This window comes from Oncorhynchus gorbuscha, unplaced genomic scaffold (assembly GCF_021184085.1).
Source record: "Oncorhynchus gorbuscha isolate QuinsamMale2020 ecotype Even-year unplaced genomic scaffold, OgorEven_v1.0 Un_scaffold_788, whole genome shotgun sequence".
Classification (NCBI taxonomy): Eukaryota; Metazoa; Chordata; class Actinopteri; order Salmoniformes; family Salmonidae; genus Oncorhynchus; species Oncorhynchus gorbuscha.
The window spans coordinates 258,691-285,065 of record NW_025745812.1 but is presented as its reverse complement, the minus strand read 5'-3'; the positions used below and the strand labels follow the sequence as shown (position 1 = coordinate 285,065).

The window sequence follows — 26,375 nt, the reverse complement described above, 5'->3', positions numbered from 1 at the left end:
GTTACTGCTACAACATTATAATACCTCGTTACTGCTACAACAGTTATAACATTATAATACCTCGTTACTGCTACAACAGTTATAACATTATAATACCTCGTTACTGCTACAACATTATAATACCTCATTACTGCTACAACAGTTATAACATTATAATACCTCGTTACTGCTACAACATTATAATACCTCGTTACTGCTACAACATTATAATACCTCGTTACTGCTACAACATTATAATACCTCGTTACTGCTACAACATTATAATACCTTGTTACTGCTACAACATTATAATACCTCATTACTGCTACAACAGTTATAACATTATAATACCTCATTACTGCTACAACAGTTATAACATTATAATACCTCGTTACTGCTACAACATTATAATACCTCGTTACTGCTACAACATTATAATACCTCGTTACTGCTACAACATTATAATACCTTGTTACTGCTACAACATTATAATACCTTGTTACTGCTACAACAGTTATAATACCTCGTTACTGCTACAACATTATAATACCTTGTTACTGCTACAACATTATAATACCTCGTTACTGCTACAACATTATAATACCTCGTTACTGCTACAACATTATAATACCTCGTTACTGCTACAACATTATAATACCTCGTTACTGCTACAACATTATAATACCTCGTTACTGCTACAACATTATAATACCTCATTACTGCTACAACATTATAATACCTCATTACTGCTACAACAGTTATAACATTATAATACCTCATTACTGCTACAACAGTTATAACATTATAATACCTCGTTACTGCTACAACAGTTATAACATTATAATACCTTGTTACTGCTACAACATTATAATACCTCGTTACTGCTACAACATTATAATACCTCGTTACTGCTACAACATTATAATACCTCGTTACTGCTACAACATTATAATACCTCGTTACTGCTACAACATTATAATACCTCGTTACTACTACAACATTATAATACCTCATTACTGCTACAACATTATAATACCTCGTTACTGCTACAACATTATAATACCTTGTTACTGCTACAACATTATAATACCTCATTACTGCTACAACATTATAATACCTCGTTACTGCTACAACATTATAATACCTCATTACTGCTACAACAGTTATAACATTATAATACCTCGTTACTGCTACAACAGTTATAACATTATAATACCTCATTACTGCTACAACAGTTATAACATTATAATACCTCATTACTGCTACAACAGTTATAACATTATAATACCTCATTACTGCTACAACAGTTATAACATTATAATACCTCGTTACTGCTATAACAGTTATAACATTATAATACCTTGTTACTGCTACAACATTATAATACCTCGTTACTGCTACAACATTATAATACCTCGTTACTGCTACAACATTATAATACCTCGTTACTGCTACAACATTATAATACCTCGTTACTGCTACAACATTATAATACCTCGTTACTGCTACAACATTATAATACCTCATTACTGCTACAACAGTTATAACATTATAATACCTCATTACTGCTACAACAGTTATAACATTATAATACCTCATTACTGCTACAACAGTTATAACATTATAATACCTTGTTACTGCTACAACATTATAATACCTCATTACTGCTACAACAGTTATAATACCTCATTACTGCTACAACAGTTATAATACCTCGTTACTGCTACAACAGTTATAACCCTAACCCTAACCATTATAACAGGTGGTCTTAGTTCTGTCATGTTGACATCTGTCTCTGTGTTCTTCTGTTTCCAAGGCAAAGTGGAGAACGCCGTTAAAGGTAACAACATAATAGAAGTGTTATTTAACCTCTGACCAGACTGGTCGCTAGTATTAGAACTGACCTCCAGTCAGTGGTGTCAGTATTAGAACTGACCTCCAGTCAGTGGTGTCAGGATGAGAACTGTTCTCCAGTCAGTGGTGTCAGTATTAGAACTGACCTCCAGTCAGTGGTGTCAGTATTAGAACTGACCTCCAGTCAGTGGTGTCCGTATTAGAACTGACCTCCAGTCAGTGGTGTGTCATGCCCTCACCTCACGTGACATCTCCTCTCCTCTCCTCTCCTTTCTCATCTCTTCTCCTCTCCTCTCCTCTCCTTTCTCCTCTCCTCTCCTTTCTCCTCTCCTCTCCTCTCCTCTCCTCTCCTCTCCTCTCCTCTCCTCTCCTCTCCTCTCCTCTCCTCTCCTCTCCTCTCCTCTCCTCTCCTCTCCTCTCCTCTCCTCTCCTCTCCTCTCCTCTCCTCTCCTCTCCCCTCCCCTCCCCTCCTCTCCTCTCCTCTCCTCTCCCCCTGTCCTCCGTAGCTCTGCGTGAGTCTAAGGAGGCGTTGGAGAGTGTTAGTTCTTCGTTGGATGTTCTTCATGAGGGAACGTCTCGTCTGGCGCTCCGTCTGACATATGAACGGACCTCCCTGTCCAACACCCTGTCTGATCCGGCCTGCACTAACGGAGCTGTGTCACGCACCTGCAACAAAATCCGCATTACACTCCCACAGCTGGGAATCAACAGCAACTTCTCTGGGGTACCTACACACCTGCTACAACATCCACATTACACTCCCACAGCTGGGAATCAACAGCAACTTCTCTGGGGTACCTACACACCTGCAACTCCATTCAAACTACACACTATAATAATAATAATAATATATGCCATTTAGCAGACGCTTTTATCCAAAGCGACTTACAGTCATGTGTGCATACATTCTACGTATGGGTGGTCCCGGGGATCGAACCCACTACCCTGGCGTTACAAGCGCCATGCTCTACCAACTGAGCTACAGAAGGACCACTAAACATGCTAAACACTGAACATGCTATACACTAAACATGCTAAACACTGAACATGCTAAACACTGAACATGCTAAACACTAAACATGCTAAACACTGAACATGCTAAACATGCTAATTTTGGGTCAGTCACAGTGGTCAGGTATTCTGCCACTCTCTGTTTAGGGTCAGTCACAGTGGTCAGGTATTCTGCCACACTCTGTTTAGGGTCAGTCACAGTGGTCAGGTATTCTGCCACTCTCTGTTTAGGGTCAGTCACAGTGGTCAGGTATTCTGCCACTCTCTGTTTAGGGTCAGTCACAGTGGTCAGGTATTCTGCCACTCTCTGTTTAGGGTCAGTCACAGTGGTCAGGTATTCTGCCACTCTCTGTTTAGGGCCAAATAGCATTCTAATTTGCTCTGTTTTTTTGTTAATTCTGTCCAATGTGTTAAGTAATTATCTTTTCTCTCTCTCTCTCTCTCTCTCTCTCTCTCTCTCTCTCTCTCTCTCTCTCTCTCTCTCTCTCTCTCTCTCTCTCTCTCTCTCTCTCTCTCTCTCTCTCTCTCTCTCTCTCTCTCTCTCTCTCTCTCTCTCTCTCTCTCTCTCTCTCTCTCTCTCTCTCTCTCTCTCTCTCTCTCTCTCCCTTTCCCTCTCCCTCTCCCTCTCCCTCTCCTCTCTCTCTAGTTACCAGACGTCAGTCCCCAGTTGGCCAGTTTAGAGATTGTCCTGAAGACAGACCTCAGCAACATTTTACAGAAGGTACCATTCAGCTCTCTTTCTCCATCTCATCCTATATCTGTAGGCTATGGGGGCAGTAACCACGGGTTGACGGTTTGATTCCCAGGTCTCACTGACTGGTAAATGGAGGGTTGCAAGGGTCCCCCTACAGCTGCTCTGCCCCTGAACAATGCACTGCTGTGTGTCAGGTTGGATAATGTATCATAATGTATCATATCCCCCTACAGCTGCTCTGTCCCTGAACAATGTACTGCTGTGTGTCAGGTTGGATAATGTATCATAATGTATCATATCCCCCTACAGCTGCTCTGTCCCTGAACAATGCACTGCTGTGTGTCAGGTTGGATAATGTATCATAATGTATCATATCCCCCTACAGCTGCTCTGTCCCTGAACAATGTACTGCTGTGTGTCAGGTTGGATAATGTATCATAATGTATCATATCCCCCTACAGCTGCTCTGTCCCTGAACAATGTACTGCTGTGTGTCAGGTTGGATAATGTATCATAATGTATCATATCCCCCTACAGCTGCTCTGTCCCTGAACAATGTACTGCTGTGTGTCAGGTTGGATAATGTATCATAATGTATCATATCCCCCTACAGCTGCTCTGTCCCTGAACAATGTACTGCTGTGTGTCAGGTTGGATAATGTATCATAATGTATCATATCCCCCTACAGCTGCTCTGTCCCTGAACAATGTACTGCTGTGTGTCAGGTTGGATAATGTATCATAATGTATCATATCCCCCTACAGCTGCTCTGTCCCTGAACAATGTACTGCTGTGTGTCAGGTTGGATAATGTATCATAATGTATCATATCCCCCTACAGCTGCTCTGTCCCTGAACAATGTACTGCTGTGTGTCAGGTTGGATAATGTATCATAATGTATCATATCCCCCTACAGCTGCTCTGTCCCTGAACAATGTACTGCTGTGTGTCAGGTTGGATAATGTATCATAATGTATCATATCCCCCTACAGCTGCTCTGTCCCTGAACAATGTACTGCTGTGTGTCAGGTTGGATAATGTATCATAATGTATCATATCCCCCTTACAGCTGCTCTGTCCCTGAACAATGTACTGCTGTGTGTCAGGTTGGATAATGTATGTATATATCCCCCTACAGCTGCTGTATCATATCCCCCTACAGCTGCTCTGCTGTCCCTGAACAATGTACTGCTGTGTGTCAGGTTGGATAATGTATCATAATGTATCATATCCCCCTACAGCTGCTCTGTCCCTGAACAATGTACTGCTGTGTGTCAGGTTGGATAATGTATCATAATGTATCATATCCCCCTACAGCTGCTCTGTCCCTGAACAATGCACTGCTGTGTGTCAGGTTGGATAATGTATCATAATGTATCATATCCCCCTACAGCTGCTCTGTCCCTGAACAATGTACTGCTGTGTGTCAGGTTGGATAATGTATCATAATGTATCATATCCCCCTACAGCTGCTCTGTCCCTGAACAATGTACTGCTGTGTGTCAGGTTGGATAATGTATCATAATGTATCATATCCCCTACAGCTGCTCTGTCCCTGAACAATGTACTGCTGTGTGTCAGGTTGGATAATGTATCATAATGTATCATATCCCCCCTACAGCTGCTCTGTCCCTGAACAATGTACTGCTGTGTGTCAGGTTGGATAATGTATCATAATGTTCCCTTAAATGTAAATGTAATGTAATCTCTCCTCTATGTCGGTCTATTTGCTCTCTCCTCTTCTTTCCTCTTCCTCTTCTTTCCTCTTCTATCATATCCCCCTACAGCTGCTCTGTCCCTGAACAATGTACTGCTGTGTGTCAGGTTGGATAATGTATCATAATGTATCATATCCCCCTACAGCTGCTCTGTCCCTGAACAATGCACTGCTGTGTGTCAGGTTGGATAATGTATCATAATGTATCATATCCCCCTACAGCTGCTCTGTCCCTGAACAATGCACTGCTGTGTGTCAGGTTGGATAATGTATCATAATGTATCATATCCCCCTACAGCTGCTCTGTCCCTGAACAATGTACTGCTGTGTGTCAGGTTGGATAATGTATCATAATGTATCATATCCCCCTACAGCTGCTCTGTCCCTGAACAATGTACTGCTGTGTGTCAGGTTGGATAATGTATCATAATGTATCATATCCCCCTACAGCTGCTCTGTCCCTGAACAATGTACTGCTGTGTGTCAGGTTGGATAATGTATCATAATGTATCATATCCCCCTACAGCTGCTCTGTCCCTGAACAATGTACTGCTGTGTGTCAGGTTGGATAATGTATCATAATGTATCATATCCCCCTACAGCTGCTCTGTCCCTGAACAATGTACTGCTGTGTGTCAGGTTGGATAATGTATCATAATGTATCATATCCCCCCTACAGCTGCTCTGTCCCTGAACAATGTACTGCTGTGTGTCAGGTTGGATAATGTATCATAATGTATCATATCCCCCCTACAGCTGCTCTGTCCCTGAACAATGTACTGCTGTGTGTCAGGTTGGATAATGTATCATATTATCTAAAGATTTTCTATCCTATTCTCTCCTCTCCAACCTCTCCATCCTCTCCTTTCTCCTTTCCTCTATCCTCTCCTCTCCTCTTTCCTTTCTCCTCTCCTCTCCATCCTCTCCTCTCCTTTTCTCCCCTCCTCTCTCCTCCTCTATCCTCTCCTCTCCTTCTCTCCCCTCCTCTCCTTCTCTCCCCTCATCTACCCTCTCCTCTTCTCTCCCCTCCTCTCCTTCCTCTCATCTCCTATCCTCTTCAGGGTTATTCATCCTTCAATGATACCCCAGACTGGTCCAACAGCAGACTAAGAATGTAGTAGCAGGTACGCTGTGTGTGTGTGTGTGTGTGTGTGTGTGTGTGTGTGTGTGTGTGTGTGTGTGTGTGTGTGTGTGTGTGTGTGTGTGTGTGTGTGTGTGTGTGTGTGTGTGTGTGTGTGTGTGTGTGTGTGTGTGTGTGTGTGTGTGTGTGTTGTGTTTGGTCATCATCTCTTCTTCTCCATCCTGCGCTGCATTTGTGGGAAACCTTCTCCTCTACACAACAGCTCTGCCTAGTAAGTCTGTCTGTCTGCCTATCTGTCTGCCTATCTGTCTGCCTGTCTGTCTGTCTGTCTGTCTGTCTGTCTGTCTGTCTGTCTGTCTGTCTGTCTGTCTGTCTGTCTGTCTGTCTGTCTGCGCCTGCCTGCGTATGTCTGTCTGTCTGTCTGTCTGTCTGTCTGTCTGTCTGTCTGTCTGCCTGTCTGTCTACCTGTCTGCCTGTCTGTCTGTCTGCGCCTGCCTGCGTTTGTCTGTCTGTCTGTCTGTCTGTCTGTCTGCCTGTCTGTCTACCTGTCTGCCTGTCTGTCTGCCTGTCTGTCTGCGCCTGCCTGCGTCTGTCTGTCTGTCTGTCTGTCTGTCTGTCTGTCTGTCTGTCTGCCTGTCTGTCTGTCTACCTGTCTGCCTGTCTGTCTGTCTGCCTGTCTGCCTGTCTGTCTGCCTGTCTGCCAGTCTGTCTGTCTGCCTGTCTGTCTGTCTGCGTCTGTCTTTCTGCCTGTCTGTCTGTCTGCCTGTCTGTCTGCGTCTGTCTGCCTGTCTGTCTGCCTATCTGTCTGCCTGTCTGTCTGCCTGTCTATTTGCCCATCTCTCTCTCTCTCTCTCTCCTCTCCTCTCCTCTTCTTTCCTCTTCTACCCCCTCATCTCCTCTCCTCTCCTCTCTTCTCCCCTCTAACCTCTCCTCTCTTCTCCCCTCTAACCTCTGCTCTGTCTAGGAGTGAAGGCCATGCTGGATAAAATAGGAGTAGAGATAATAGGTTTCTCTAAGATGTTCCCAGTGGAAGCATCTCTGGCCAACTTCACCATCTTCCTGAGTCAGGGCCAGAAGAACATGGAGATGCCTACTCTGTGTGTTTACCCACAGATAGACCAGCTGGACTTCTACAGGTCTGTGTGGTTAGATGGACTTCTACAGGTCTGTGTGGTTAGATGGACTTCTACAGGTCTGTGTGGTTAGATGGACTTCTACAGGTCTGTGTGGTTAGATGGACTTCTACAGGTCTGTGTGGTTAGATGGACTTCTACAGGTCTGTGTGTTTAGATGGACTTCTACAGGTCTGTGTGGTTAGATGGACTTCTACAGGTCTGTGTGTTTAATACAGATTGACTTCTACAGGTCTGTGTGTTTAATATAGATGGACTTCTACAGGTCTGTGTGGTTAGATGGACTTCTACAGGTCTGTGTGGTTAGATGGACTTCTACAGGTCTGTGTGGTTAGATGGACTTCTACAGGTCTGTGTGGTTAGATGGACTTCTACAGGTCTGTGTGTTTAGATGTACTTCTACAGGTCTGTGTGTTTAATATAGATGGACTTCTACAGGTCTGTGTGGTTAGATGGACTTCTACAGGTCTGTGTGGTTAGATGGACTTCTACAGGTCTGTGTGGTTAGATGGACTTCTACAGGTCTGTGTGGTTAGATGGACTTCTACAGGTCTGTGTGGTTAGATGGACTTCTACAGGTCTGTGTGGTTAGATGGACTTCTACAGGTCTGTGTGTTTAGATGGACTTCTACAGGTCTGTGTGTTTAATACAGATGGACTTCTACAGGTCTATGTGGTTAGATGGACTTCTACAGGTCTGTGTGGTTAGATGGACTTCTACAGGTCTGTGTGGTTAGATGGACTTCTACAGGTCTGTGTGTTTAATACAGATGGACTTCTCTGTGTGTTTAGATGGACTTCTAGGTCTGTGTGTTAGATGGACTTCTACAGGTCTGTGTGGTTAGATGGACTTCTACAGGTCTGTGTGTTTAGATGGACTTCTACAGGTCTGTGTGGTTAGATGGACTTCTACAGGTCTGTGTGGTTAGATGGACTTCTACAGGTCTGTGTGGTTAGATGGACTTCTACAGGTCTGTGTGGTTAGATTGACTTCTACAGGTCTGTGTGGTTAGATGGACTTCTACAGGTCTGTGTGGTTAGATGGACTTCTACAGGTCTGTGTGGTTAGATGGACTTCTACAGGTCTGTGTGGTCAGATGGACTTCTACAGGTCTGTGTGTTTAATACAGATGGACTTCTACAGGTCTGTGTGTTTAGATGGACTTCTACAGGTCTGTGTGTTTAGATGGACTTCTACAGGTCTGTGTGTTTAGATGGACTTCTACAGGTCTGTGTGTTTAGATGGACTTCTACAGGTCTGTGCTGTGTTCGGTGATGTATATAACAGTGTTTATTACAGGTGGATAGGCTGTGTGGCCGTGCTGTGTTCAGTGGTTCTGGTTTTGACCTTTAACTTCCTGGGTCTGTTGTGCGGAACGTGTGGCTACGACAAACAGGCCACGCCCACCACCCGCGGCTGCCTATCAAACACCGGAGGCAACCTGCTAATGGCGTGAGTAACCATGACAATATCCTGGCAGCATCCATAATATCACACTTCTCTCTCTCTGCCCCCCCCTCTCTGCCCCCCCCCTCTCTGTCTCTCTCTGTCTCTGTCTGTCTCTCTCTGTCTCTCTCTCTCTCAATTCGATTCAATTCAAGGGTTTTGTCTCTCTCTCTATATATATATATCTGTCTCTCTGGCTCTGTCTCTCTCTGTCTCTCTCTTTGTCTCTCTCTCTGTCTCTCTCTTTGTCTCTCTCTCTGTCTCTCTCTGTCTGTCTCTGTCTCTGTCTGTCTCTGTCTGTCTCTCTCTCTCTCTGTCTGTCTGTCTGTCTGTCTGTCTGTCTGTCTGTCTGTCTGTCTGTCTGTCTGTCTGTCTGTCTGTCTGTCTGTCTGTCTGTCTGTCTGTCTGTCGGTCTGTCGGTCTGTCTCTCGATCCTCTCTGTCTCTCTCACTGTCTCTCACTGTCTCTCTCCTCTTCATCTCAGAGGTGTAGGGTTCAGCTTCATCTTTGCCTGGGTATTGATGGGGCTGGTATCAGCAGGGTTTGTTGTCGGGGGCAACATTGAGAAGCTGTTCTGTGAACCGCTTGCTAACAGACAACTGTTCAAGGTACACACCTTCCCCCTTTCTCTCCCCCTCTCCCCTCCCTCTCTCACCCTCTCCTCCTCCCTCTGTCACCCTCTGACCTCCCTCTCTCACCCTCTGACCTCCCTCTCTCACCCTCTGACCTCCCTCTCTCACCCTCTCCTCCTCCCTCTCTCACCCTCTCCTCCTCCCTCTCTCACCCTCTGACCTCCCTCTCTCACCCTCTCCTCCTTCCTCTCTCACCCTCTGACCTCCTCTGTCTCTCACCCTCTGACCTCCCTCTCTCACCCTCTCCTCCTCCCTCTCTCACCCTCTCCTCCTCCCTCTCTCACCCTCTCACCTCCCTCTCTCACCCCCTCTCACCCTCTCTCACTCTCTCCCCTTCTCTCTCACCCTCTCCCCCTCTCTCTCATCCTCTCTCACCCCCTCTCTCACCCTCTCCCTCCCTCTCTCTCACCCTCTCTCACACTCTACCCTCTCTCACCCTCTCGCCTCCTCTCTCACCCTCTCTCACCCTCTCCCCCCTCTCTCTCACCCTCTCTCACCCTCTCCCCCCTCTCTCTCATCCTCTCTCACCCTCTCCCCCCCTCTCTCACCCTCTCCCCTCCCTCTCCCCCTCTCTCTCATCCTCTCTCACCCTCTCCCCCCCCTCTCTCTCATCCTCTCTCACCCTCTCCCCCTCTCTCTCATCCTCTCTCACCCTCTCCCCCCTCTCTCACCCTCTCCCCTCCCTCCCCCCTCTCTCATCCTCTCTCACCCTCTCCCCCTCTCTCACCCTCTCCCCTCCCTCTCTCTCACCCTCTCTCTCACCATCTCCCTCCCTCACCCTCTCAGTCCTGTGTCCTCCAGTATCTAGACACTACAGCCCTGTGTCCTCCAGTATCTAGACACTACAGCCCTGTGTCCTCCAGTATCTAAACACTACAGCCCTGTGTCCTCCAGTATCTAGACACTACAGCCCTGTTTCCTCCAGTATCTAAACACTACAGCCCTGTGTCCTCCAGTATCTAGACACTACAGCCCTGTGTCCTCCAGTTTCCTAACGTGTGTGTGTGTGTATGTGTGCGTGCGTGCGTGCGTGCGTGTGCGTGTGTATAGATCATAGACACTCCCTACATGGTCCATCCTGCCAAGAAGAACTTCCTGCCTGGCATGTTGTTCCAGAACCCTAACATCGACCTGACTGTAGGAAGCATGTACCGGTGAGACACACACACACACACACACACACACACACACACGCTGTTCCAGAACCCTAACATCGACCTGACTGTAGGAAGCATGTACCGGTGAGACACACACACACACACACACACACACACACACGCTGTTCCAGAACCCTAACATCGACCTGACTGTAGGAAGCATGTACCGGTGAGACACACACACACACACACACACACACACACACACACACACACACACACACAGAACCCTAACATCGACCTGACTGTACATGTACACACACACACACACACACACACACACACACACACACACACACACACACACACACACACACACACACACACACACACACACACACACACACACACACACACACACACACACACACACACACACACACACACACACACACGCTGTTCCAGAACCCTAACATCGACCTGACTGTAGGAAGCATGTACCGGTGAGACACACACACACACACACACACACACACACACACACACACACACACACACACACACACACACACACACACACACACACACACACACACACACACACACATGCACGTTAGCACGCAGACGCACACAGACCAACACACACACACCATTCACATCACTGGACACAGACATTAGTTCATTTTGATTTAGTTGTTTACCTACGTGAATTCACAGTCAAATCAACAAAATACTAATTGGAAAAGGACAGTAGTTAGGATTACAGTAGCTAGGATTACAGTAGTTAGGATTACAGTAGCTAGGTTTACAGTCGCTAGGTTTACAGTAGCTAGGATTACAGTAGCTAGGTTTACAGTAGTTAGGATTACAGTAGCTAGGTTTACAGTCGCTAGGATTACAGTAGCTACGATTACAGTAACCAGGATTACAGTAGCTAGGTTTACAGTAGCTAGGATTACAGTAGCTAGGATTACAGTAGTTAGGATTACAGTAGCTAGGATTACAGTAGCTAGGATTACAGTAGCTAGGATTACAGTAGCTAGGTTTACAGTAGCTAGGATTACAGTAGCTAGGATTACAGTAGTTAGGATTACAGTAGTTAGGATTACAGTCGCTAGGTTTACAGTAGCTAGGATTACAGTAGCTACGATTACAGTAGCTAGGTTTACAGTCGCTAGGTTTACAGTAGCTAGGATTACAGTAGCTATGATTACAGTAGTTAGGATTACAGTAGCTAGGTTTACAGTCGCTAGGTTTACAGAAGCTATGTTTACAGTAGATAGGTTTACAGAAGTTAGGTTTACAGTAGCTAGGATTACAGTAGCTACGATTTCAGTAGCTAGGTTTACAGTCGCTAGGTTTACAGTAGCTAGGATTACAGTAGCTACGATTACAGTAGTTAGGATTACAGTAGTTAGGATTACAGTAGCTAGGTTTACAGTCGCTAGGTTTACAGAAGCTATGTTTACAGTAGATAGGTTTACAGAAGTTAGGTTTACAGTAGCTAGGATTACAGTAGCTACGATTTCAGTAGCTAGGTTTACAGTCGCTAGGTTTACAGTAGCTAGGATTACAGTAGCTACGATTACAGTAACCAGGATTACAGTAGCTAGGTTTACAGTAGCTAGGATTACAGTAGCTAGGGTTACAGTAGCTAGGTTTACAGTAGTTAGGTTTACAGTAGCTAGGCTTACAGTACCTAGGTTTACAGAAGCTAGATTTACAGAAGCTAGGTTTACAGTAGATAGGTTTACAGAAGTTAGGTTTACAGTAGCTAGGTTTACAGAAGCTAGGTTTGCAGTAGCTAGGTTTACAGTATCTAGGTTTACAATCGCTAGGTTTACAATAGCTAGGTTTACAGAAACTAGGTTTACATAATCTAGGTTTACGGAAGCTAGGTTTACAGTAGCTAGGTTTACAGAAGCTAGGTTTACAGTAGCTAGGTTTACAGAAGCTAGGTTTACAGTAGTTAGGTTTACAGTAGCTAGGCTTACAGTACCTAGGTTTACAGAAGCTAGATTTACAGAAGCTATGTTTACAGTAGATAGGTTTACAGAAGTTAGGTTTACAGTAGCTAGGTTTACAGAAGCTAGGTTTGCAGTAGCTAGGTTTACAGTATCTAGGTTTACAATCGCTAGGTTTACAATAGCTAGGTTTCCAGAAGCTAGGTTTACAGTAGCTATGTTTACAGTAGCTAGGTTTACAGTAGTTTGGATTACAGAAGCTAGGTTTACAGGTGTTTGGATTACAGAAGATAGGCTTACAGTAGTTTGGATTACAGTAACTAGGTTTACAGAAGCTAGGTTTACAGTAGTTTGGATTAGAGAAAATAGGTTTACAGTAGTTTGGATTACAGAAGATAGGCTTACAGTAGTTTGGATTACAGAAACTAGGTTTACAGTAGTTTGGATTACAGAAGATAAGTTTACAGTAGTTTGGATTACAGAAGATAGGTTTACAGTAGTTTGGATTACAGAAATTAGGTTTACAGTAGTTTGGATTACGGAAGTTAGGTTTACAGTAGTTTGGATTACAGAAGATAGGTTTACAGTAGTTTGGATCACGGAATATAGGTTTACAGTAGTTTGGATTACAGAAGATAGTTTTACAGTAGTTTGGATTACAGAAGATAGGTTTACAGTAGTTTGGATTACAGAATATAGGTTTACAGTAGTTTGGATTACAGAACATAGGTTTACAGTAGTTTGGATTACAGAAATTAGGTTTACAGTAGTTTGGATTACAGAAATTAGGTTTACAGTAGTTTGGATTACAGAAGTTAGGTTTACAGTAATTTGACCAAAACCAAAAGATCCCACCATGTAAAACAAACCAATTGTCAGTCCTGCGTTTATTACATTGTAGAGACATGTCATGTTTCCATCAGCCATGACTTCTTCCATGGGTCAGGAGATTCACCCGGCTGGATGGAAACGTGGTCAGCCATGACTTCTTTCCATGGGTCAGGAGATTCACCCGGCTGGATGGAAACGTGGTCAGCCATGACTTCTTTCAATGGGTCAGGAGATTCACCGGCTGGATGGAAACGTGGTCAGCCATGACTTCTTTCAATGGGTCAGGAGATTCACCCGGCTGGATGGAAACGTGGTCAGCCATGACTTCTTTCCATGGGTCAGGAGATTCACCCGGCTGGATGGAAACGTGGTCAGCCATGACTTCTTTCCATGGGTCAGGAGATTCACCCGGCTGGATGGAAACGTAGCCATGACTTCTTTCCATGGGTCAGGAGATTCACCCGGCTGGATGGAAACGTAGCCATGACTTCTTTCCATGGGTCAGGAGATTCACCCGGCTGGATGGAAACGTAGCCATGACTTCTTTCAATGGGTCAGGAGATTCACCCGGTTGGATGTGTGTGTGTGTGTGTGTGTGTGTGTGTGTGTGTGTGTGTGTGTGTGTGTGTGTGTGTGTGTGTGTGTGTGTGTGTGTGTGTGTGTGTGTGTGTGTGTGTGTAGAGACTGCCATGATAACAACGGGCTGTACCATGCTCTGCAGCTGGAGACAATGTTCAACATCAACACCTTCCTCAAAACAACCGTGGTATGTCAGGGTCTGGGGGGTGTCAGCGTGTGTGTGAGGGGGTCTGTGTGTGTGTGTGTGTGTGTGTGTGTGGGGGGTCTGTGTGGGAGGGTCTGTGTGTGTGTGTGTGTGTGTCTGTGTGTCTGTGTGTGTGTGTGTGTGTGTGTGTGTGTGGGGGGGGGGGGGAACTGTGTGTGTGGGGGGGAGGGACTGTGTGTGTTACAGTTCGACCATTGGGTTATTGTTCTAGATAAAGGGTTGAGATAGTCATTCCTAGAACTGTTACACAACCCTAACCCATAATTCATAAGGGTTTTTGTATCCGTCTCTGTCTGTCTGTCTGTCTGTCTGTCTGTCTGTCTGTCTGTCTGTCTGTCTGTCTGTCTGTCTGTCTGTCTGTCTGTCTGTCTGTCTGTCTGTCTGTCTGTCTGTCTGTCTGTCTGTCTGTCTGTCTGTCTGTCTGTCTGTCTGTCTGTCTGTCTGTCTGTCTGTCTGTCTGTCTGTCTGTCTGTCTGTCTGTCTGTCTGTCTGTCTGTCTGTCTGTCTGTCTGTCTGTCTGTCTGTCTGTCTGTCTGTCTGTCTGTGTGTGTGTGTGTGTGTGTGTGTGTGTGTGTGTGTGTGTGTGTGTGTGTGTGTGTGTATCTGTGTGTTTGTGTGTGTGTGTGTGTGTGTGTGTTCTGTGTGTGTGTGTGTGTGTGTGTCTGTGCTTCTGTGTGTGTGTGTGTGTGTGCTGTGTGTGTGTGTGTGTGTCTGTGTGTGTGTCTCTGTGTGTGTGTCTGTGTGTGTGTGTGTGTGTGTCAGTTTAACAGCGTGAGCACGACCTCCAGACCATTGTGTTAAGCAGGATGGACGAAGGCTGACCTTTGACGCTGGGATAGGAGATATTAACTATGCTGCTTACCTAGCAGAGGTATAACCCCTGACCTCTAACCCATGAACCCTGACCCCTAACGTGATAACCTGCTGACCTTCTCTGACGCTGGGATAGGAGATATTAACTATGCTGCTTACCTAGCAGAGGTATAACCCCTGACCTCTAACCCATGAACCCTGACCCCTAACGTGATAACCTGCTGACCTTCTCTAACGCTGGGATAGGAGATATTAACTATGCTGCTTACCTAGCAGAGGTATAACCCCTGACCTCTAACCCATGAACCCTGACCCCTAACGTGATAACCTGCTGACCTTCTCTAACGCTGGGATAGGAGATATTAACTATGCTGCTTACCTAGCAGAGGTATAACCCCTGACCTCTAACCCATGAACCCTGACCCCTAACTTGATAACCTTCTCTAACGCTGGGATAGGAGATATTAACTATGCTGCCTTACCTAGCCCTGAGATAACCTGGTGACCTTCTCTAACCCCTGACCTCTAACCCACCTCTAACCCATGAACCCTGACCCCTAACGTGATAACCTGCTAACCTTCTCTAACGCTGGGATAGGAGATATTAACTATGCTGCTTACCTAGCAGAGGTATAACCCCTGACCTCTAACCCATGAACCCTGACCCCTAACGTGATAACCTGATAACCTTCTCTAACGCTGGGATAGGAGATATTAACTATGCTGCTTACCTAGCAGAGGTATAACCCCTGACCTCTAGCCACTGAACCATGACCCTTAACCCATGACCCCTGACCTCTAACCCTAACCCATGATCCCTGACCCCTAACGGATAACCTGCTAACCTTCTCTAACGCTGGGATAGGAGATATTAACTATGCTGCTTACCTAGCAGAGGTATAACCCCTGACCTCCAGCCACTGAACCATGACCCTTAACCCATGACCCCTGACCTCTAACCACTGAACCATGACCCTTAACCCATGACCCCTGAACAGTAACCACTGCACCCTGAACCCTAACCCATGACCCCTGACCTCTAACCACTTAACCATGAGCCCTAATCACTAAACCCTGCCCCCTAACCCATGACCACTGAACCCTGACCACTAAACCCTGACCTCTAACCCCTGATCACTAAACCCTGACCCCTAACCCATGACCACTGAACCCTGACCACTGAACCCTGATCCTTAACTAGAGGTCGACCGTTTAATCAGAATGGCCGATTTCAAGTTGTCATAACAATCGTAAATCAGTATTTTTGGGCACCGATTTTTATTTTTTATTTTTTATACCTTCATTTAACAGTGCCTTGTTCAGGGGCAGAACGACAGATTTTCACCTTGTCAGCTCGGGGGATCCAATCTTGCAACCGTACAGTTAACTAGTCCAACGCTCTAACCACCAGCCTCTCATTGCACTCCACAAGGAGACTTACGTGAATGCAGTAGAAGCCAAGGTAAGTTGCTAGCTAGCATTAAACTTATCTTATAAAAAAGAATCAATCATAATCACTAGTTAACTACACATTGTTGATGATTTTACTCGTTTATCTAGCGTGTCCTGCGTTGCATATAATCGATGCAATGCTGGGGGATGATTTAACAAAAGCGCATTTGCGAAAAAACCACAATCGTTGGACGACTGTACCTAACCATAAACACCAATGCCTTTCTTAAAATCAATACACAGAAGTATATATTTTTAAACCTGCATATTTAGCTAATAGAAGGTTGGCAGGTAATATTAACCAGGTGAAATTGTGTCACTTCTCTTGCATTTATTGCACGCAGAGTCAGTTTGGGCAGCCTGGCTCATTGCGAACTAATTTGCTAGAATTGTACATAATTATGACATAACATTGAAGGTTGTAACAGGATTATTTAGACTGATGGATGCCACCCGTCTGATAAAATACGAACGGTTCCGTATTTCACTGAAAGAATGATAACCTGCTAATCAGGGCAAGGTGTCTGGCAACATGACTGAATACAAACAGTGCAGCTATTCCCTCCGTAAGGCTATTAAACAAGCTAAGCGTCAGTACAGAGACAAAGTGGAATCTCAATTCAATGGCTCAGACACAAGAGGCATGTGGCAGGGTCTACAGTCAATCACGGACTACAAGATGAAATCCAGCCCAGTCACGGACCAGGATGTCTTGCTCCCAGGCAGACTAAATAACTTTTTTGCCCGCTTTGAGGACAAATACAGTGCCACTGACACGGCCTGCAACGGAAACATGCGGTCTCTCCTTCACTGCAGCCGAGGTGAGTAAGACATTTAAACGTGTTAACCCTCGCAAGGCTGCAGGCCCAGACGGCATCCCCAGCCGCGCCCTCAGAGCATGCGCAGACCAGCTGGCCGGTGTGTTTACGGACATATTCAATCAATCCCTATACCAGTCTGCTGTTCCCACATGCTTCAAGAGGGCCACCATTGTTCCTGTTCCCAAGAAAGCTAAGGTAACTGAGCTAAACGACTACCGCCCGTAGCACTCACTTCCGTCATCATGAAGTGCTTTGAGAGACTAGTCAAGGACCATATCACCTCCACCCTACCTGACACCCTAGACCCACTCCAATTTGCTTACCGCCCAAATAGGTCCACAGACGATGCAATCTCAACCACACTGCACACTGCCCTAACCCACCTGGACAAGAGGAATACCTATGTGAGAATGCTGTTCATCGACTACAGCTCGGCATTCAACACCATAGTACCCTCCAAGCTCGTCATCAAGCTCGAGACCCTGGGTCTCGACCCCGCCCTGTGCAACTGGGTACTGGACTTCCTGACGGGCCGCCCCCAGGTGGTGAGGGTAGGCAACAACATCTCCTCCCCGCTGATCCTCAACACGGGGGCCCCACAAGGGTGCGTTCTGAGCCCTCTCCTGTACTCCCTGTTCACCCACGACTGCGTGGCCACGCACGCCTCCAACTCAATCATCAAGTTTGCGGACGACACAACAGTGGTAGGCTTGATTACCAACAACGACGAGACGGCCTACAGGGAGGAGGTGAGGGCCCTCGGAGTGTGGTGTCAGGGTAATAACCTCACACTCAACGTCAACAAAACTAAGGAGATGATTGTGGACTTCAGGAAACAGCAGAGGGAACACCCCCTATCCACATCGATGGAACAGTAGTGGAGAGGGTAGCTAGTTTTAAGTTCCTCGGCATACACATCACAGACAAACTGAATTGGTCCACTCACACTGACAGCGTCGTGAAGAAGGCGCAGCAGCGCCTATTCAACCTCAGGAGGCTGAAGAAATTTGGCTTGTCACCAAAAGCACTCACAAACTTCTACAGATGCACAATCGAGAGCATCCTGGCGGGCTGTATCACCGCCTGGTACGGCAACTGCTCCGCCCTCAACCGTAAGGCTCTCCAGAGGGTAGTGAGGACTGCACAACGCATCACCGGGGGCAAACTACCTGCCCTCCAGGACACCTACACCACCCGTTGTTACAGGAAGGCCATAAAGATCATCAAGGACATCAACCACCCGAACCACTGCCTGTTCACCCCGCTATCATCCAGAAGGCGAGGTCAGTACAGGTGCATCAAAGCTGGGACCGAGAGACTGAAAAACAGCTTCTATCTCAAGGCCATCAGACTGTTAAACAGCCACCACTAACACTGAGTGGCTGCTGCCAACACACTGTCATTGACACTGACCCAACTCCAGCCATTTTAATAATGGGAATTGATGGGAAATGATGTAAATATATCACTAGCCACTTTAAACAATGCTACCTTATATAATGTTACTTACCCTACATTATTCATCTCATATGCATATGTATATACTGTACTCTACATCATCGACTGCATCCTTATGTAACACATGTATCACTAGCCACTTTAACTATGCCACTTTGTTTACTTTGTCTACACACTCATCTCATATGTATATACTGTACTCGATACCATCTACTATATGCTGCTCTGTACCATCACTCATTCATATATCCTTATGTACATGTTCCTTATCCCCTTACACTGTGTATAAGACAGTAGTTTTGGAATTGTTAGTTAGATTACTTGTTGGTTATCACTGCATTGTCGGAACTAGAAGCACAAGCATTTCGCTACACTCGCATTAACATCTGCTAACCATGTGTATGTGACAAATAAAATTTGATTTGATTTGATTTGATAGTTCCCAGATTCGACCATATTAATGACCAAAGGCTCGTATTTCTGTGTGTTATTATGTTGTAACTAAGTCTATGATTTGATAAAGCAGTCAGACTGAGCAGTGGTACAAATGGTATAGAGGGAAATAGTCCTATAATTCCTATAACAACTATAACCTAAAACTTCTTACCTCGGAATATTGAAGACTCGTGTTAAAAGGAACCACCAGATTTCATATATTCTCATGTTCTGAGCAAGGAACTGAAACGTTAGCTTTCTTACATGGCACATATTGCACTTTTACTTTCTTCTCCAACCCTTTGTTTTTGCATTATTTAAACCAAACTGAACAGGTTCCATTATTTATTTGAGGCTAAATTGATTTTATTGATGTATTATATTAAGTTAAAATAAGTGTTAATTCAGTATTGTTGTAATTGTCATTAATACAAATATATATATTTTTAAATCGGCCGATTAATCGGTATAGGCTTTTTTGGTCCTCCAATAATTGGTATCGGAATCGGCGTTGAAAAATCATAATCGGTCGACCTCTACCCCTAACCCCTAACCACTAAACCCTGACCACTAAACCCTGACCTCTAACCCCTGACCACTGAACCCTGACCCCTGATCAATAAACCCTGACCCCTAACCACTGAACCCTGACCCCTGACCTCTAACCCCTGACTCTGTGTGTGTAGGTGAATAAAGGTGTAACTCTGGTGGATCTGCTGTCGTTTTCCAATGAGCTGGAGGCCCAGGCCGACCTTCTGGTGAGTCCCCTAACCCTTAGACCCTAACCCCTAATGAGCTGGAGGCCCAGGCCGACCTTCTGGTGAGTCCCCTAACCCCTAGACCCTAACCCCTAATGAGCTGGAGGCCCAGGCCGACCTTCTGGTGAGTCCCCTAACCCCTAGACCCTAACCCCTAATGAGCTGGAGGCCCAGGCCGACCTTCTGGTGAGTCTCCTAACCCCTAGACCTAACCCCTAATGAGCTGGAGGCCCAGGCTAACCTTCTGGTGAGTCTCCTAACCCCTAGACATAACCCCTAATGAGCTGGAGGCCCAGGCCGACCTTCTGGTGAGTCCCCTAACCCCTAGACCCTAACCCCTAATGAGCTGGAGGCCCAGGCCGACCTTCTGGTGAGTCTCCTAACCCCTAGACCTAACCCCTAATGAGCTGGAGGCCCAGGCCGACCTTCTGGTGAGTCTCCTAACCCCTAGACCTAACCCCTAACGAGCTGGAGGCCCAGGCCGACCTTCTGGTGAGTCCCCTAACCCCTAGACCCTAACCCCTAACGAGCTGGAGGCCCAGGCAGACCTTCTGGTGAGTCCCCTAACCCCTAGACCCTAACCCCTAGACCCTAACCCCTAACGAGCTGGAGGCCCAGGCCGACCTTCTGGTGAGTCTCCTAGACCCTAACCCCTAGACCCTAACCCCTAACGAGCTGGAGGCCCAGGCAGACCTTCTGGTGAGTCTCCTAACCCCTAGACCCCAGGCCGACCTTCTGGTGAGTCCCCTAACCCCTAGACCCTAACCCCTAACGAGCTGGAGGCCCAGGCACCTTCTGGTGAGTCCCCTAACCCCTAGACCCTAACCCCTAGACCCTAACCCCTAACGAGCTGGAGGCCCAGGCCGACCTTCTGGTGAGTCTCCTAACCCCTAGACCCTAACCCCTAACGAGCTGGAGGCCCAGGCAGACCTTCTGGTGAGTCCCCTAACCCCTAGACCTAACCCCTAACGAGCTGGAGGCCCAGGCAGACCCCTAACCCCTTCCCCTGAGCTGGAGGCCCAGGCAGACCTTCTGGTGAGTCCCCTAACCCCTAGACCCTAACCCCTAACCCCTAACCCCTAATGAGCTGGAGGCCCAGGCCGACCTTCTGGTGAGTCTCCTAGACCCTAACCCCTAATGAGCTGGAGGCCCAGGCCGACCTTCTGGTGAGTCCCCTAGCCCCTAGACCCTAACCCCTAGACCCTAACCCCTAATGAGCTGGAGGCCCAGGCAGACCTTCTGGTGAGTCCCCTAACCCCTAGACCCTAACCCCTAGACCCTAACCCCTAACGAGCTGGAGGCCCAGGCCGACCTTCTGGTGAGTCTCCTAGACCCTAACCCCTAGACCCTAACCCCTAACGAGCTGGAGGCCCAGGCCGACCTTCTGGTGAGTCCCCTAACCCCTAGACCCTAACCCCTAACCCCTAATGAGCTGGAGGCCCAGGCCGACCTTCTGGTGAGTCTCCTAGACCCTAACCCCTAATGAGCTGGAGGCCCAGGCCGACCTTCTGGTGAGTCCCCTAGCCCCTAGACCCTAACCCCTAGACCCTAACCCCTAATGAGCTGGAGGCCCAGGCAGACCTTCTGGTGAGTCCCCTAACCCCTAGACCCTAACCCCTAGACCCTAACCCCTAACGAGCTGGAGGCCCAGGCCGACCTTCTGGTGAGTCTCCTAGACCCTAACCCCTAGACCCTAACCCCTAACGAGCTGGAGGCCCAGGCCGACCTTCTGGTGAGTCCCCTAACCCCTAGACCCTAACCCCTAACGAGCTGGAGGCCCAGGCCGACCTTCTGGTGAGTCCCCTAACCCCTAGACCCAAACCCCTAATGAGCTGGAGGCCCAGGCCGACCTTCTGGTGAGTCCCCTAACCCCTAGACCCTAACCCCTAATGAGCTGGAGGCCCAGGCCGACCTTCTGGTGAGTCCCCTAACCCCTAGACCCTAACCCCTAATGAGCTGGAGGCCCAGGCCGACGTTCTGGTGAGTCCCCTAACCCCTAGACCCTAACCCCTAACGAGCTGGAGGCCCAGGCCGATCTTCTGGTGAGTCCCCTAACCCCTAGACCCAAACCCCTAATGAGCTGGAGGCCCAGGCCGACCTTCTGGTGAGTCCCCTAACCCCTAGACCCTAACCCCTAACGAGCTGGAGGCCCAGGCCGACCTTCTGGTGAGTCCCCTAACCCCTAGACCCTAACCCCTAATGAGCTGGAGGCCCAGGCCGACCTTCTGGTGAGTCCCCTAACCCCTAGACCCTAACCCCTAATGAGCTGGAGGCCCAGGCAGACCTTCTGGTGAGTCCCCTAACCCCTAGACCCTAACCCCTAACCCCTAACCCCTAATGAGCTGGAGGCCCAGGCCGACCTTCTGGTGAGTCTCCTAGACCCTAACCCCTAATGAGCTGGAGGCCCAGGCCGACCTTCTGGTGAGTCCCCTAGCCCCTAGACCCTAACCCCTAGACCCTAACCCCTAATGAGCTGGAGGCCCAGGCAGACCTTCTGGTGAGTCCCCTAACCCCTAGACCCTAACCCCTAGACCCTAACCCCTAACGAGCTGGAGGCCCAGGCCGACCTTCTGGTGAGTCTCCTAGACCCTAACCCCTAGACCCTAACCCCTAACGAGCTGGAGGACCAGGCCGACCTTCTGGTGAGTCCCCTAACCCCTAGACCCTAACCCCTAACGAGCTGGAGGCCCAGGCCGACCTTCTGGTGAGTCTCCTAGACCCTAACCCCTAGACCCTAACCCCTAACGAGCTGGAGGCCCAGGCCGACCTTCTGGTGAGTCCCCTAACCCCTAGACCCTAACCCCTAACGAGCTGGAGGCCCAGGCCGACCTTCTGGTGAGTCCCCTAACCCCTAGACCCAAACCCCTAATGAGCTGGAGGCCCAGGCAGACCTTCTGGTGAGTCCCCTAACCCCTAGACCCTAACCCCTAACCCCTAACCCCTAACCCCTAATGAGCTGGAGGCCCAGGCCGACCTTCTGGTGAGTCTCCTAGACCCTAACCCCTAATGAGCTGGAGGCCCAGGCCGACCTTCTGGTGAGTCCCCTAGCCCCTAGACCCTAACCCCTAGACCCTAACCCCTAATGAGCTGGAGGCCCAGGCAGACCTTCTGGTGAGTCCCCTAACCCCTAGACCCTAACCCCTAGACCCTAACCCCTAACGAGCTGGAGGCCCAGGCCGACCTTCTGGTGAGTCTCCTAGACCCTAACCCCTAGACCCTAACCCCTAACGAGCTGGAGGCCCAGGCCGACCTTCTGGTGAGTCCCCTAACCCCTAGACCCTAACCCCTAACGAGCTGGAGGCCCAGGCCGACCTTCTGGTGAGTCCCCCTAACCCCTAGACCCAAACCCCTAATGAGCTGGAGGCCCAGGCCGACCTTCTGGTGAGTCCCCCCCTAACCCCCCCTAGACCCTAACCCCTAATGAGCTGGAGGCCCAGGCCGACGTTCTGGTGAGTCCCTAACCCCTAGACCCCTAACCCCCGACCTAGACCCTAACCCCTAGACCCTAACCCCTAACGAGCTGGAGGCCCAGGCCGACCTTCTGGTGAGTCCCCTCCCCTAGACCCTAACCCCTAGACCCCAACCCCTAACGAGCTGGAGGCCCAGGCCGACCTTCTGGTGAGTCCCCTAACCCCCCCTAGACCCTAACCCCTAACGAGCTGGAGGCCCAGGCCGACCTTCTGGTGAGTCCCCCCTAACCCCTAGACCCTAACCCCTAATGAGCTGGAGGCCCAGGCCGACCTTCTGGAACCTAGAGTCCCCTAACCCCTAGACCCTAACCCCTAACCCTAACCCCTAACGAGCTGGAGGCCCAGGCAGACCTTCTGGTGAGTCCCCTAACCCCTACCCCCCTAGACCCTAACCCCTAGACCCCTAACCCCTAACCCCTAGCTGGAGGCCCAGGCCGACCTTCTGGTGAGTCCCTAACCCCTAGACCCTAACCCCTAACCCTAACCCCTAACCCCTAGCTGGAGGCCCAGGCCGACCTTCTGGTGAGTCCCCTAGTCCCCTCCTAACCCTAGACCCTAACCCCTAATGAGCTGGAGGCCCAGGCCGACCTTCTGGTGAGTCCCCTAACCCCTAGACCCTAACCCCTAGACCCTAACCCCTAATGAGCTGGAGGCCCAGGCCGACCTTCTGGTGAGTCCCTAACCCCTAGACCCTAACCCCTAGACCCTAACCCCTAATGAGCTGGAGGCCCAGGCCGACCTTCTGGTGAGTCCCCTAGACCCTAACCCCTAGACCCTAACCCCTAGACCCTAACCCCCCCTAATGAGCTGGAGGCCCAGGCCGACCTTCTGGTGAGTCCCCAACCCCTAGACCCTAACCCCTAATGAGCTGGAGGCCCAGGCCGACCTTCTGGTGAGTCCCTAACCCCTAGACCCTAACCCCTAACCCTAACCCCTAATGAGCTGGAGGCCCAGGCCGACCTTCTGGTGAGTCCCCCTAGACCCTAACCCCTAGACCCTAACCCCTAACCCCCCCTAGACCCTAACCCCTAATGAGCTGGAGGCCCAGGCCGACCTTCTGGTGAGTCCCCAACCCCTAGACCCTAACCCCTAACGAGCTGGAGGCCCAGGCCGACCTTCTGGTGAGTCCCTAACCCCTAGACCCTAACCCCTAATGAGCTGGAGGCCCAGGCCGACCTTCTGGTGAGTCCCCTAACCCCTAGACCCTAACCCCTAATGAGCTGGAGGCCCAGGCCGACCTTCTGGTGAGTCCCCTAACCCCTAGACCCAAACCCCTAATGAGCTGGAGGCCCAGGCCCTTCTGGTGAGTCCCCTAGACCCTAACCCCTAATAGCTGGACCCAGGCCGACCTTCTGGTGAGTCCCCTAGACCCTAACCCCTAGACCCTAACCCCTAGCTGGAGGCCCAGGCCGACCTTCTGGTGACCCTAACCCTAATGAGCTGGAGGCCCAGGCCGACCTTCTGGTGAGTCCCCTAGACCCTAACCCCCAGGCCGACCTTCTGGTGACCCTAACCCCCCTAGACCCTAACCCCTAACGAGCTGGAGGCCCAGGCCGACCTTCTGGTGAGTCCCCAACCCCTAGACCCTAACCCCTAACGAGCTGGAGGCCCAGGCCGACCTTCTGGTGAGTCCCTAACCCCTAGACCCTAACCCCTAACGAGCTGGAGGCCCAGGCCGACCTTCTGGTGAGTCCCTAACCCCTAGACCCAAACCCCTAACCCCAGGCAGACCTTCTGGTGACCCCTAACCCCTAGACCCTGAGCTGGAGGCCCAGGCCGACCTCCCCTAGACCCTAACCCCTAATGAGCTGGAGGCCCAGGCCGACCTTCTGGTGAGTCCCCTAACCCCTAGACCCTAACCCCTAATGAGCTGGAGGCCCAGGCAGACCTTCTGGTGAGTCCCCTAACCCCTAGACCCTAACCCCTAGACCCTAACCCCTAACGAGCTGGAGGCCCAGGCCGACCTTCTGGTGAGTCTCCTAGACCCTAACCCCTAGACCCTAACCCCTAACGAGCTGGAGGCCCAGGCCGACCTTCTGGTGAGTCCCCTAACCCCTAGACCCTAACCCCTAACGAGCTGGAGGCCCAGGCCGACCTTCTGGTGAGTCCCTAACCCCCTAGACCCAAACCCCTAATGAGCTGGAGGCCCAGGCCGACCTTCTGGTGAGTCCCCTAACCCCTAGACCCTAACCCCTAATGAGCTGGAGGCCCAGGCCGACCTTCTGGTGAGTCCCCTAACCCCTAGACCCTAACCCCTAACGAGCTGGAGGCCCAGGCCGACCTTCTGGTGAGTCCCTAACCCCTAGACCCAAACCCCTAATGAGCTGGAGGCCCAGGCCGACCTTCTGGTGAGTCCCCTAACCCCTAGACCCTAACCCCTAACGAGCTGGAGGCCCAGGCCGACCTTCTGGTGAGTCCCCTAACCCCTAGACCCTAACCCCTAATGAGCTGGAGGCCCAGGCAGACCTTCTGGTGAGTCCCCTAACCCCTAGACCCTAACCCCTAGACCCTAACCCCTAACGAGCTGGAGGCCCAGGCCGACCTTCTGGTGAGTCTCCCCTAGACCCTAACCCCTAGACCCTAACCCCTAACGAGCTGGAGGCCCAGGCCCTAACCCCTAGACCCTAATCTTCTGGTGAGTCCCCTAACCCCTAGACCCTAACCTCTAACGAGCTGGAGGCCCAGGCCGACCTTCTGGTGAGTCCCCTAACCCCTAGACCCTAACCCCTAATGAGCTGGAGGCCCAGGCCGACGTTCTGCTGAGTCCCCTAACCCCTAGACCCTAACCCCTAACGAGCTGGAGGCCCAGGCCGACCTTCTGGTGAGTCCCCTAACCCCTAGACCCTAACCCCTAATGAGCTGGAGGCCCAGGCCAACCTTCTGCTGAGTCCCCTAACCCCTAGACCCTAACCCCTAGACCCTAACCCTAATGAGCTGGAGGCC

The 26,375-nt window shown here is 49.3% G+C and overlaps 1 pseudogene; it reads left to right on the top strand.

Moving 5' to 3' along the window:
• Positions 1–26,375, top strand: part of LOC124020267 — an 81,607-nt pseudogene that overhangs the window by 34,267 nt on the left and 20,965 nt on the right.